The sequence below is a fragment of the Aquarana catesbeiana genome, linkage group LG07 (genome assembly GCF_042186555.1).
Source record: "Aquarana catesbeiana isolate 2022-GZ linkage group LG07, ASM4218655v1, whole genome shotgun sequence".
Taxonomy (NCBI): domain Eukaryota; kingdom Metazoa; phylum Chordata; class Amphibia; order Anura; family Ranidae; genus Aquarana; species Aquarana catesbeiana.
In genome coordinates this window covers 106,272,013-106,287,241 of record NC_133330.1, presented here as the reverse complement: position 1 = coordinate 106,287,241, position 15,229 = coordinate 106,272,013, and the positions used below count along the sequence as shown (strand labels likewise).

At 46.7% G+C, this 15,229-nt stretch overlaps 1 protein-coding gene across 4 annotated transcripts in view; it reads right to left on the bottom strand.

The window, feature by feature from the left end:
* CSNK1E (casein kinase 1 epsilon) overlaps positions 1 to 15,229 on the bottom strand; it is a 98,559-nt gene that overhangs the window by 31,870 nt on the left and 51,460 nt on the right. The gene's annotated exons all lie outside the window — the stretch shown is intronic.

Below are 15,229 nucleotides of genomic sequence, written 5' to 3'. Positions count from 1 at the left end.
ACCTCTTCTCTGTTGGACTGGGTGACACACTATTGTCTGGGTATCCCCAGCTGATAACAACCAAGGTTCATCTTGGGGAAAAGTGGACAGGATAAAAAAAAAAAAAATATCAGAATAAAGTTCAGATGGTAGCAGAGACAACTTTTTTTCCACATTTGAATCTGCCGACAGAAACAGCTGCAAGCCAATTGCTATGGACAACAAGAAAGCCGTCTTCTCCAGGTTGGTTACATACAAGTGGAAAGATTTTTACATACTTCATTGTGCAATTTTACCTTCTATTGTTTTACTGAATGTTCCACCTGCATTCCAATCATTTCCTCTTCCTTGAGGTGTAGGTAGTTAGGTCCACCAGATTTAGTCACATGATAAGTCTCAGTGTGGTAATTAGGAATTAACTCAGGCTTGTTCGGATCCTAGTCCAAGTCCACCCAAGCATTCCCGCCTGGAAGCGGCCACCTGTACTAAGCCAATCATAAGCAGCGAGGCATTCCCCACCCCATAACAGCGTGTATACAAAGGATGTGTATACATGCACCTTCAGGTCAAGGAATATCTCAGATGCCTACGATTGGCCCAGTACAGTGACAGCTTCCTGGTGGAATCATTCAGGCAGGTTCAGACTAGGGTCTGCACATGACTGAGCTCATCCTAGTGGTAATAAAAAAAAATAAAATTTTTTTTTTTTTTTCTTTAGAGAAGATGGAAGTGGATTATGTTTCTGGTTGAAAAGCAATTTGTTGAACACCCTCAGTCCTCTTATAGCTTGCAGGTTAGGAAAATTCTAGTTGGGTGCAGTTTGAAACAAAGGGAATTATTACCCACAGGACCCTTTTTACTTACACATAAACCCCCCCTCCTTATGTCAGTCCAACGCAAGGCAAAGCATGTATTCTTTATTCCATGGTTTACTTGTGCACTGGGAAGCAGGTGCATTTGTTTACTGTACATATGTAGGCTGGGGTGCCTTTGAGACAAATGGCAATGCACTAATGCCGTCCATTGTTGAACCATGCATAACGGCCAGTGAAATGAGCAATGCATAGTTGTTAAGCCATCCTAAAGTTCAGCTGAAGTTTTCAGTTACATATTATATCAATTGTTTAATATTTTTTTGTTTCCTACTGCGCAAAGTGGAGCACAAAAAAAGTGTATTACCTATGACCGCAAGTTGGAAACCATTGTTAATTACCCCAAGTACTCCTAAAGGAGTAGTAAACCCTCCATATAAAATTAAGTTCTCAACAGAAAATTAATGTATTGTGTACACAAAGATCGCCCATTTGTTCTGCTTTTAACCTTTTTTTTAACCTTATTCAAAAGTCTTTCTAGCTGGTGTGGCGCTTCCCCCAAGCTTCAGTTGGGAAGCTTGCACACAATTACTCTCAGGTGCAACAACTTCTGGGAATAAGTCTCACGAGTACCTACGTGTGAGCATTCTAATGCACATGTGCTGGTATTTTCACAGACATCCTGTTTTTTTTTATCACTATGTTTTATTAACTTAAAATATAAAATATAACTGGGTACTAACATTTATAGGTAAAGTTGATCCAGGGAATATCCGATAGGAATTTTTTTCGCCCATCTGTAGAAAATTGTATCATGCTTTGCTGGGGTTTTTTCGCCTTCCTCTGGATCAACTGTGGGTATAGGATTGGATATATGGGATTGTATGATTTTTTTTTTTTTCTTTTTTCTCTTTTATTGGTTGAACTAGACTTAGGTCTTTTTTCAAACTGACTTTGCAACTATGGGCTGAACAGAATAAAAATCTAAGATTATTTCATACACACTATACAGCATGGATTGATGGATCACCTTCCACAGCTATTGTCCTTTGGCAGCCGCTACCATTGGCTGCATCCGATTAGATCTTCTGTCTGGCGCTCTCAATTTTTCAATGGAAGTTTTTGGCTGGGAGGAGTGGTGACTGTGACAAGGCCACTTACGGGGTGAATGCTGTCCGGTTTATTAGGAACAGGTCGAAATTCACATATTGCATGGCCAGCTTCAGTTTTACTACATGATAAATGTAATCAAATGGGTTTAATAACATGAACTGCTCAAAAGATGTAAATTTAATTCTTTGCTATGTGTAGCTGCATACCATTGCTCATAAATACCTCTTCTTTTATTGACAAATAGCAGCAGCCTTCTTCTCGCCAGCTATTTTTCAGTTTTAGTAGACCTTTTTGGGATAATTAGGTTAAGATATCTATATGCACATATCTATATGCACAGAACTAGGAGGCAGTGCTGATGGTGTATACAGGAGGCTGATGGGCAAACGAAACAGGAAGTGAAGGGAAACCCGAGGAGACGCTGCGGTCTTTATTATGAGACACATTGCTGTATCGCTTGTGAACGTTTTATATCTTGTAAGTGCAATCCACTTATTATATTAAATCTACCTTTTATAAAGCACTGCACTATAAGAAAAACAGAAATGGAAGTCGCACACACCAATTTTTATTATTAAATTATCTTTGGTAATGCACTAGGTGTGCACGCCTTACATTTCTGTTTTTCTTGTAGTTCCTTTCGGATTACCCCATCTGAGGAATGCAGCATCCACCCAGTTTTGGATACCATTATATACTTTTCAAAACCACCATTTTATTTGATATCTGTTACTCCACACCTTGGAAGACCTATTAGCGCTGGAGGTAACTGTTTTTTATAAGTACTGCACTATAGAAGCTTTTTCTTTTATATCTTTTGAGTATTATCGCCCTAGCTGTGGTTCCAGACATCATTAAGGTTCTTGGGGAGACCAATTTCCCTGTGCTGGGTGAGACCATTTTCAGTGGTCACGGACAGCTGGTAAGCAGGCTACTTACTCACTTGGGTGTGGAGTTGGATGCACATTCTTTGAAGGATCTTTCACGGTTTCCATCTTTGCAATCTGCCACTGATATCTCACACGGATGGATGTTGTTTAATTTCCTTTTTTATGGACTGAAATTTCAATGGGACTCTGCTTTAGTTTTTCTGTTTATCTTATTTTTCACTTGAAAAATTTGCAATACCATTATTTTATTAGCACTGTACTTATATTTATTAAGATATCTATATGCACAGAACTTATTTTGCTTTTGGTATGTTGCCTGAATGGCAGAAATTTAGGCCTAGGAAGGACCTATTCATCTATTTTTTTTACATCCAACTGTTTAAAAGAGTTTTGTCTTTACTTTAAACGACAGACTATATAATGACACACTGTAACTGCAATTACAATTTAAATAACCAGGTACACAAATGTTCTATGAAAAGAACTTTAAGTAAGGGATTAGCCTTGAGTACCTATTTACCATCTACAGAAAGGGCCTAATTACCAGAGATAGCCAAAGCTGCAGTCTGTTACAGTCTATATTACCACCTAGAAAGATCAAAAAGTGGTTTCACTTCAACCAGCTACACTAGTTAAAGTGATTGTAAAGTCTTATGTTTATTTTTTTCTTCAACAGTTTTACTTATCTGCTCTGTGCAATAGTATTGCACAGAACAGCCTGAACCTCCCCTTCTCGGGTCCCCCGCCTGCACACCTGGATCCTCGTCTTCTGTGAGCACCCCCATAGCAAGTCGCTTGCTATGGGGGATTCATGCAGGCTCAATGCCAAGCCACGCTGCCTGCATCCAGACAGCACGACTTGGGCCTGTCCCCCATCACAGGGTTTGACTGTGAGAGCGGGGAGAGAGAGAGGAGAGAGAGAGGAGAGAGAGAGAGGAGAGAGAGAGAGGAGAGAGAGACGAGAGAGCCGCTACAGACAGGCACAGTGCTGGATTCATTGCGGATATATGGGCGAGGGTATACTGTATGAAGGGGGGGATACTGCTACTGGAACATTTTTTACCCCAACAGTTCCAGGACCCGCCTTTGTAAGCTCAGCTGTGGACTTGCCTACCTAATATAGGGTAAATGCTTGATGCAACCAAAATTGAAATTTGCTACGTGTCTAGGTCCTCCATAGTACCTATGAACTGAGAACTTTTAGGGAACAAGCTGATCAGTTAAGGATGGGATTTATCCAGCTGGCTGTATTGCCCCAATACAACCTTATCCTTAATAATACAGCCTCATCAATACTACAGCCTTATCCTTGATAAGTTTAGATGCGCCTTTCTCCTTCCGTTTTTTTTTTTTTTTAAAGAGTATTTTTTTGCATAAACTTTTTAAAGTAATCTTTAATAGGGAGATATGGGGAGAGGGGGTTGGTTACGAGCAAAGTGAACCTTCCATTTTAATGAAAGGCCCACTTTAAGTAAATAGGTAACATTAATTGCATCACCTACTCAAGGGATGGAACGATTACACTCCCTTAACAGCTTGGCCAGGCCGCAAGAGATCATTTTTTAATGCCTACTAGACAGACTGCTTGCATTCATCCTTGGGCGCATACTGCCCTAAATGATAGTACCGCTCAGTGCATCGTCCAGCTGCAGCAGCTGCCAGCCTCTTAGTTTTACAGGCTGCCGGCAGAGGGGTTGGACAGTGTATCTTTGCCTTTTTTGCCACACAAACACTGTAGTCTCATGCAACAGGGCTAAATGCCTAATGTGCATAAGGCTATAATTAAAAGCATTCTGTGCACCAGCCTGAGTCACTTGACTCCAACCATATAAAACAATTAATGGGATACATTTACAGCAGAACCAAACTTTTGTGGTGCCCAAATAGCCCTTGCCAGAATGCAAAGCATTATATTACAACAAACTTATCATAATACAGCCGGGATAACTCTGCCTACCCCCATTGACTCTGCTGTCATTTTCTCAGAATCCTTTGGGCCTGGTTATTTCTTTCAGCCATTGATGACGCAATTCTCATGGAAGTTACATTTTTCTAGCACCTGGCTCCACTTTAAGCGTGCACTGCAGTGCACAATTAAAACAAAAACACACAACCAAAAAAAACTTTTCCTTCTAGCAGATGGGCAGTCAAAAAAAAACCTGATGTCCAGGTTATAGTGATCCCTCTGCAAAACTCGTAGAAACAGCCCCGCCAGAAGTTCTCTACTCCCTCCTAAGCAGCTACTACTACACTTTTTGCCAATATGGAAATGACCATTCTGGCTACATGCTATTTGCTATATTCTAGGAAGCTGATAGAATGCTGTATATAGGGATCAGAAATTGGAACACAGAGTTTTACCGGCTATGAGTGCAACAATAACGAGGAGTTTCCTAAGGCTGGCTGTGGGGGCTTAGCTGCGTCACTGTACATACATATTCATAGCCAGTGAAGGCAGGAAGAAGCACCATGTGACAAGCGGATGTTTACTAGAGAAAGTGTCTAACATGTCTGTAACCTCATTTAAGAGGCACTGTGCACTATTCAAGATGAACTATAAGAGACCTCTCATTTATGCTGGAACAGCTGTCCTTTGCTTGAGATTTACTGCAGTCCATGTTATATGTAAATATGGAGACTGGTATAGGGATGCATGCTTATGTGTACACATGATTTCATCATGCTAGGGTATTTCATCTCAAACGGCATCTCACTGGACTCATTACTCTTTCTTTTGCTGCACCTGGCCAGATTTTGCCACAAAATAAGGGACGTTTTTTTCCAGTTGCCAGGACCATTGTTGGGCAAAACCAGCCTTGCCTGAGAACATAGCAGCCATAGTTGCCAACAGTCCCGAATTTCCAGGAACAATCCTGATTTTGGGACCCTCGTCCCGGTCGGAGGCTGTCCCGAATCGGGATTTGCCCAGGGAAAATCAGGAATGTTTGCAATTTGCATTTTTGGGAACGGGCTTCAGTAAAATGGCGGCCGGTCCCGCCGCTTGATCGCTCCCCCTTGTGTTCAGTAGAGTGGGGAAGGGGGCTCGATCCGTGCAGCCAATGAATCGGCTTCTCCTCTCGCACGGATCGGCCCCTCCCCTCTACACTGAACACACGGCGCCGGACTCACTGCTGGGGCGCGTTATGGGAGGGGAGGGTCTGCTGAGGGCGTCTGCACTGATGGAGGGGGTACTGCTGAGGGGGTCTGCACTGATGGAGGGGGTTCTGCTCTGAGGACGTCTGCACTGATGGGGTTCTGCTCTGAGGGCGTCTGCACTGATGGAGGGGGGGGTCTGCACTGAGGGGGTTCTGCTCTGATGGAGGGGGTCTGCACTGCTGGGGCCTGGGGGGCGTTATGGGAGGGGGGGGTCTGCACTGATGGAGGGGGGTCTGCTGAGGGCGTCTGCACTGATGGAGGGGGGTCTGCTCTGAGGGCGTCTGCACTGATGGAGGGGGGTCTGCTCTGAGGGCGTCTGCACTGATGGAGGGGGGTCTGCTCTGAGGGCGTCTGCACTGATGGAGGGGGGTCTGCTCTGAGGGCGTCTGCACTGATGGAGGGGGGTCTGCTCTGAGGGCGTCTGCACTGATGGAGGGGGGTCTGCTCTGAGGGCGTCTGCACTGATGGAGGGGGGTCTGCTCTGAGGGCGTCTGCACTGATGGAGGGGGGTCTGCTCTGAGGGCGTCTGCACTGATGGAGGGGGGTCTGCTCTGAGGGCGTCTGCACTGATGGAGGGGGGTCTGCTCTGAGGGCGTCTGCACTGATGGAGGGGGGTCTGCTCTGAGGGCGTCTGCACTGATGGAGGGGGGGTCTGCTCTGAGGGGGTCAGCACTGATGGAGGGGGGGTCTGCTCTGAGGGGGTCAGCACTGATGGAGGGGGGGGTCTGCACTGAGGGGGTTCTGCACTGATGGAGGGGGGTCTGCTGAGGGCGTCTGCACTGATGGAGGGGGGTCTGCTGAGGGCGTCTGCACTGATGGAGGGGGGTCTGCTGAGGGCGTCTGCACTGATGGAGGGGGGTCTGCTGAGGGCGTCTGCACTGATGGAGGGGGGTCTGCTGAGGGCGTCTGCACTGATGGAGGGGGGTCTGCTGAGGGCGTCTGCACTGATGGAGGGGGGTCTGCTGAGGGCGTCTGCACTGATGGAGGGGGGTCTGCTGAGGGCGTCTGCACTGATGGAGGGGGGTCTGCTGAGGGCGTCTGCACTGATGGAGGGGGGTCTGCTGAGGGCGTCTGCACTGATGGAGGGGGGTCTGCTGAGGGCGTCTGCACTGATGGAGGGGGGTCTGCTCTGAAGGGGTCTGCACTGATGGAGGGGGGTCTGCTCTGAGGGGGTCTGCACTGATGGAGAGGGGTCTGCTGAGGGCGTCTGCACTGATGGAGGGGGGTCTGCTGAGGGCGTCTGCACTGATGGAGGGGGGTCTGCTGAGGGCGTCTGCACTGATGGAGGGGGGTCTGCTGAGGGCGTCTGCACTGATGGAGGGGGGTCTGCTGAGGGCGTCTGCACTGATGGAGGGGGGTCTGCTCTGAGGGGGTCTGCACTGATGGAGGGGGGTCTGCTCTGAGGGGGTCTGCACTGATGGAGGGGGGTCTGCACTGATGGAGAGGGGTCTGCACTGATGGAGAGGGGTCTGCACTGATGGAGAGGGGTCTGCACTGATGGAGAGGGGTCTGCACTGATGGAGAGGGGTCTGCACTGATGGAGAGGGGTCTGCACTGATGGAGGGGGGTCTGCACTGATGGAGGGGGGTCTGCACTGATGGAGGGGGGTCTGCACTGATGGAGGGGGGTCTGCACTGATGGAGGGGGGTCTGCTCTGAGGGCGTCTGCACTGATGGAGGGGGGTCTGCTCTGAGGGCGTCTGCACTGATGGAGGGGGGTCTGCTCTGAGGGCGTCTGCTCTGAGGGCGTCTGCTCTGAGGGCGTCTGCACTGATGGAGGGGGGTCTGCTCTGAGGGCGTCTGCACTGATGGAGGGGGGTCTGCTCTGAGGGGGTCTGCACTGATGGAGGGGGGTCTGCACTGAGGGGGTCAGCACTGATGGAGGGGGGGTCTGCACTGAGGGGGTCTGCACTGATGGAGGGGGGTCTGCTCTGAGGGGGTTTACACTGATGAGGGGGGTCTGCACTGAGGGGGGGGGGTCTGCACTGAGGGGGTCTTTACTGACTCTGCTGGGGGCACCTGATGCAAGGAGGGACTCTGCCGGGGGCACCTGATATGTGGACAGACTCTGCTGGGGACACCTTATGCAAGGACGGACTCTGCTGGTGGCACCTGATGCAAGGATGGGCTCTGCTGGTGGCAGGCGACGTGGCAGGTGACACGCTCAGGGATCCCACTGATTCAGCATTATGGTGAGTTGAATGATTTATTTTTATATTACAATGTAATAATAGAAATAATGCGCTTCAATCATCCTGACACCATAACAATCATGGTGCCGGGATGATTGAAGAGCTAACACCAGGTGTTTGGAGTATCTTTATCTGCTTTATTGCCGCCGCAGTTTTGTTTTTTCTTGCTAAGCCATGCCCACAAATGCATGCCCCGCCCCCTAATTATACAGCTCTGCCTACAGCCAAAGAAGTGTCCCACATTTTTTTTTTGCAATGTTGGCAACTATGAGCAGCTAATGTGACTGTATTGCCAGTCCCTTAAGCCAAGTCCTGCCAAGGCGTGAAAAAGGTAAACTTAGATCAGTCTCCGTCACACATTGCTGGCTGTCAACACACAATACAGTAACACTAGCTGCTGTATTCTCACACAGTGCTGGCTTTACCCAATGATCAGTGGCGGCCATTAGGGGTAAACGGGTGCTGCCCCCCTATCTACATACAGGGCACCGGACTGTGGATTCCAATGGGAGTGTGTTTTTTTTACGCATGTGATTAGAGCCAAAGGCTCTAATAGGCTTTAAAAAAGGGTGGGCTCAGGGCCCCCCCGCCAATCAGGAAGCGGGTCGTGAGACCAGTTTCCCGATTGGCCAAAACGTCAGGTGATCCTATTGGGTGCCTAGGAGGAGTAGAGGGGAGACACACGGTGAAAGCCGCCGTACTGGAGATGAGGACACCGGAGTGGCAGTGCCAAGCGCAAGCGAGCAACTTCTCTGTGGTCAATGTGCAGAAGGGAAGCCATTCAGCACAGAACCCAAAAGATCACATCGCTCACTAACAGCCCAAGCACAATGATTGTCAGTTTCCTCAATAGCCCCTCACATTTGAGATATGTATACATACATTGGTCTAAGCTGGATAAATAAAGATCATACCTGGAGTTCAGATTTAACTATGCAGTCATATGCAGGTTGTGTATTGCTGGTACTTAGTACTATGTGAGATTTGTCCAGGCCTGCCTTCTAGCAGTATTTTTAAAAGATTAGTTCCGCTTAAAGTGGAAATAAAATTTAAATTAAAAAAAGCTCCTGACTGGTAGGATTTTTAGAACAGAAGAAACCCTTTTGGACTCTTCTGTCATACCTGCTTCCCCCTGCCTGTCAGCATTTGTGTACATTGAGCCACGCATGCACGTGAGTGATGTCATCACAGCCTGGCCAATCAAGCAGCTGAAGAGTCAAACTGGGCAGAAGACCACCAGAAGAAGATAGAGGTGCCCATGACCAACAGGAGTGCTGACACCACAGCACTAGAAGAGATCACTTGCCAGATAAGTCTGCTATAATGTGCCAATATGTTGTACATACAAGTACATTATGGCTAAAAGCTCCTGGGGGCCCTTTTTTTATTTCATTGGGAGAAGGTTTAATACCACATGAAAGTATCTGTGAATGAATCTGTGCTGAATAACCCAACGTCGAGAATAAAATGATTGCCTTATTAGTCCACAATATTTGAAAACTCAGCATAACCAAAACACAGATCTTGCTATGCAACACTGGCATGTAAGATGAAGTGGGGGATGCATAATATTACACTTATTGATCATCATTTATATATAGTAGGCAGGATAAAGTAACCAAATATGCCATCATACTCATCACTAGACCTATGCTGTGCTGCGTTCCAGTTTCCGGTGAAACTGCTTTGCATGTCTGATCAGAGATAATGCAGAAGATCTCAGGCCGTCCACCAGATGGGGTTAGACACAGAAGGAGTCTGCAGCAGAAAAGGTGGGGGTTGGGGAAAAATCATTTTAGCTCTCGCCCCCTTCCTTATGAAGCATTATGCCTCCAAACGCATTAGGAGTACACAGACTCAGTCATGTTCCCATCCTCTGAGCCCCACCATGAGCTCTGTAGTCCGTTAACCCAATATGAAAAGACACACAAGCTCCTCCAGGAGATATCTGTGGGATATGAGCAGCTGGGGAGCCCCCAGCAAGCACCCCTTACATGGCAGCTGTCTTTCCTAGCTTGTCACTGTAAATGGTATTGCACATCCTGTTTTCCTTTAGCTGCGGCGCACAAAGTACCCTGGGCTAATCAGTAGCTAAGCTGTGCTTCAGATCACAAGCTCATGGGAATACTAGGGATATCCTTCCTCCTCCACAGTCAGAATATACACAAGTGAAATCAGTAACATATAACAGAGCTGAATTGGTAAGACCGCATTCTCCCCTGTACTACTGCAAGGGCCATGTCATACTAGGAATTTTGTAGCAACTAGAATTCATCACTGGAATCAGTGTGACCTTTAATTGACTGCAATTCATTTATTCTTAGCAGCAAGGACGAGAGCAGCTGCTACAAAGTTACTTGTGTGACATGCCCTTAAAGCTCTATTGTGTAAACCAGGGATGAGCTTTGGGTTCAGACGGAAGTTGAATTCAGTCTAAACCTTGCCTACTCGGCTGCAGCAGAAGTGAAGTATTTATTAGCAGTATTACTACCACTGCTAAAATGTGACAACTTACCGTTGGGAGGCAGTGGTCAAGGGCTTCTTAGCAACGAGTGGTGCATCGCTGGCCAGTCAGTCACCTCTGGAGTCTTGGCAGATGGCTGGATGTAAACAAAGAGGCAACAATGGTGGGCCAACATCAATGACCAAATATGGCCATTGCCATATTTGGTCTGATGTCAGGGACCAGCCACACCCCTTTATTTACAATTCAGCTGTCACCCTGGGATCTGTCATTCGGTGCAAGTCTTCATTGGGGGAAGATGTGTTGGCGTGCTTTTTTTGGTGGCTATCATTTATCATGTTTGAGGAGGATCTGCGTTGCTGGTTGACACGATTGATGATGGATTTACATTATGAGACGTCTTTATTTTTAACAAAGGACTTGTCATCAAAGTAGTATGTGGTGTGTTTATTTATGGTTAATATTTTCTTTTGTGAATGAGTAGGGGTATGATGTACCCCTTAATATTTCACATGGTAGGGGAATGAGATAGCTAGCGCTCCCCCTTTTTTGTAAAGTAGCTTCCAGATTCCGATAAGCCCCCCCCATCATTACAGCCCCAGGGTTGCGTGAAAGTGGCCCTTGTTCTTCATCAACATAAGGACAAGGTGCCCTTCTCAGGGTGGTCCCCCTTGCCTCCCATGTTGAGGGTATGTGGCCTGCTATGGTTAAGGAAGGGTCCTCCCAAAAACGCATACCAGATCCTTAAGGGCGTGTTATGTATGTCCACATACCACTGCTAAATGCATAGCTCCCAACTGTCCCCGATTTTGAGGGACTGTCCCCGATTTGGGACAAAGTCCCTCTGTCCCTCCTCATTTTGGTCTGATCTATATTGTTGTATATAAAATGCATCATCAGAAAGTGTTTTACAGTGCTAAACCTGTCATACAATTTCTAAACTGCTGCATGTGTAAAATCACCGTATTTATCGGCGTATAACACGCACCCCAATTTAGGAGGGAATTTTAAAGGAAAAAAAAATTTTTAGGAGGGAAGTTGAAGGGAAAAAAAACAGTGCAGCCTTGCCCCAGTGCAGCCTTCGATCCTCTGTCCCTGCCATCCTGGGCTTCAAAATCGCCGACCGCGACTTGAAAATGGCGCCGCCGGCGCCGAAATACACAGAGCCGGTCCTCGGCTCTTCCCGAGTAGGTTCGGATAGCTCCGCTCGGGACTATGAGTGGAGCCGAAAGTGAACGAGAGCACGAGGACCGAGAAGAGCCGAGGACCGGCTCTGTGTATTTCGGCACCGGCGGCGCCATTTTCAAATCGCGGTCAGCGATTTTGAAGTTGTGACAGCTCGGGATCGCAGGGGATCGGCGTATAACACGCACCTGCGATTTCCCCCTGATTTTAATGTGAAAAAAGTGCGTGTTATACGCCGATAAATACGGTATATAAAAAGAATAGTAGTGGTAGAAAAAGCACTTGCTGGTTTAACCAATCATTTTTTAGTACAGTTCTCCTTCAAGAGGGCGTGGCAGGGTGTGTGTCCTATGACCACATACTTTTGCTAATAGGTGTCCCTCATTCCCATCTCAGAAAGTTGGGAGCTATGTAAATGTCATTTACTGGCAATTCAAACTGCAGTTTGTTTCTTTTTTAAGGCCTCATGCACAATAGGCAATTGTCCAGCTCCTCTGAACACCTTTGCTCCTGGCATAAAAAAAAGCATCTGAAAAAAAACACACCTAAAGTCTTTTTTGCACACACATTTTGAGCCCCTTTTTTTAGGCTTTTTTTCCCCTTTAGGTCACCTAGTGATCCAGCCAGTAAGGGCTCATTCACACGGGGCACTTTGCTGCTGGCCCCATGCAGCTCCCTGTTTTCCAGGCAAGGGAATATGTATAGGTGTTGCATGCATCCTCATGCCGGCATCCTATTCATTTCTATTGGGACACACGGCTGCAAGGGCATAGCCGCTGTGTCCTCATATGACATGCGGGTGAGGGTTCCCGAACATTAATGGGACGCCAGCACAGGGATGCAAGCAACACCCAGTGGTCCAATAACAGTCCCTGACATTCTCGCCCCCCCCCGTCTAGCTGTGGACTCTGAGGTTATGCCCATAGACTGGCTCTGGACAGCAGTAACAGTCCACAGCTGGACATGGGGGAGTCTGGCTTTCTGAAGGATGGCAGATCAGGCGAGTATAAACTTTCTGGGTAATGTCATTGCTCCTGGCTTTTCCAGCCATTGTCGGGTGCTCTCTCCATTTCCCTGCAACCCTTGCTGGCTGACAAAGGGGATAAGTCAATGTGCATAACCATTCAACCCCCTAAAGTCAACACTTTGTAGAGCCACCTTTAGCGGCTATCACAGCTCCAAGTCGCTTTGGATAAGTTTCTATGAGCTTGCCACATCTTACCACTGGGATTTTTGCCCAGCTCCTTCAAGTTGGATGGTTTGCACTTGTGAACAGCAATCTAAGTCTGACCACAGATTTTCTATTGGATGGAGGTCTGGGCTTTGACTAGGCCAGTCCACCACATTTACATGTTTAAACCACTCAAGTGTTGCTTTAGCAGCGTGTTTGGGGTCATTGTCCTGCTGGAAGGTGAACCTCTGTCCTAGCCTCAAATCACACACAGAGTGGTACAGGTTTTGCTCAAAAATATCCCTGTATTTAGCACCATCCATCTTTCCCTCAACTCTGACCAGTTTTCCAGTCCCAACTGCTGAAAAACATCCCCACAGCATGATGCTGCCACCACCATGTTTCACTGTGGGGATGGTGTTCTTTGGGTGATGTGATGTGTTGGGTTTGCACCAGACATAGGTTTTCTTTGATGGCCAAAAAGTAAAATTTTAGTCTCATCAGACCAGAGCACCTTCCTCCATACATTTTGGGAGTCTCCCACATGCCTTTTCGCAAACTTAAAACGTGCCATTTTGTTTTTTGCTGAAAGTAATGGCTTTCTTCTGGCCACTCTGCCATAAAGCCCAACTCTATGGAGCGTACGGCTTATTGTCGTCCTATGTACAGATACTCCAGTCTCTGCTGTGGAACTCTGCAGCTCCTCCAGGGTTACCTTAGGTCTCTGTGCTGCCTCTGATTAATGCCCTCCTTGCCCGGTCCGTGAGTTTTGATGTGCGGCCGTCTCTTGACAGGTTTGGTTATGATAGATTTGATGGTGCTCTTAGGGATCATCAACGGTTTGGATATTTTTTTTTTTTTTTTATAACCTAACCCTGACTTGTACTTCTCAACAACATTGTCCCTTACTTGTTTGCAGAGTTCCTTGGTCTTCATGGCAGTGTTTGGTTAGTGGTGCCTCTTGCTTACGTGTTGCAGCCTCTGGGGCCTTTCAAAAAGCTGCGTATATGTTATGACAGATCATGTGACACTTAGATTGCACACTGGTGGACATCATTTCACTAATTATGTGACTTTTGAAGGCAATTGGTTGCACCAGAGCTTTTTATGGGCTTCATAACAAAGGGGGTGAATACATACGCACATGCCAATTATCAGTTTTTTTATTTCTGAAAAATAGTTTTATGTATATATTTTTCTAATTTTACTTCACCAACTTAGACTATTGTGTTCTGATCCATCACATATAATTCAGATTAAAAAAAACATTCAACTAAAGGCTGTAATGTAACAAAATAGGTAAAAAGACAAGGGGGGGTGAATACTTTCGCAAGGCATTTTAGATGTTGTTAGGAGGGGAAGGGAGCATTTTAAGACTAGTTAGGCTCATTCCTTGTGTTAACTATGCACAGGCAGATCTCTTAAATAGTAATGGAATGCAGCTGCCTGAGAGCCGCAGAGTCCTGGCATGATTTTTGTTCTTCGTTACAGATAGACACTTTCCAGCATGCTGGAAACACTATTAGGAGATAATAAAATAGATGTAAGCCTTAATTGAATGACATTTAGTTTGCTACAGTACTGTATCAATTTGTTTTTTTTGTTTTTTTTTTTTTAAATACTGTTTACCTTTTTTCATCTATTTTTTGTTTTGCATTGTGTGCTGCTGATCTCACGCAGCCTCTTTGCAACAATTTCCAGTCTACGCACATTTGATCCAAACTACCTGCTATCATAGGCGAACATGAACTTTCTATTGAGGACAATGGCAGAATATTTTTATTATTATACAGTTTTTATATAGCACCAACAGTTTGCGCAGTGCTTAACAAAATGAAGGCAGACATTATAGTTCCATTACAATTTGGTACAAGAGGAATCACAGGGCCCTGCATTAGAGCTTACAATCTAAGGCTCCATGCACACTGGAGCTCATAAACGGCCGTTCTGAACGTCGGATTGCTGGCAGGAAAACGCTGCTTTAAAAACGCGTCGTCTTCTCCCCTCTGCTCTTCTTCCGATGTTGACACAACGCTCTCTCCTGCTGTAATGCCAGGTGCGCAACGCCTTATATAGGCATGGGGTGTGGTCACCAGGTGATGTCATCCAGTGACCCCGCCCCCTTATGACGTCACCGTCCCATCATGCACCGGGTGGTAACGTCATAAGGGGGCGGTGTCAACATCGGAAGAGCAGAGGGGAGAAGACGACGGAGAAGACCGGGGCACCGCTAGCAAAAGAGCGGCAAAAGAGCAGAAGATAGCGGAG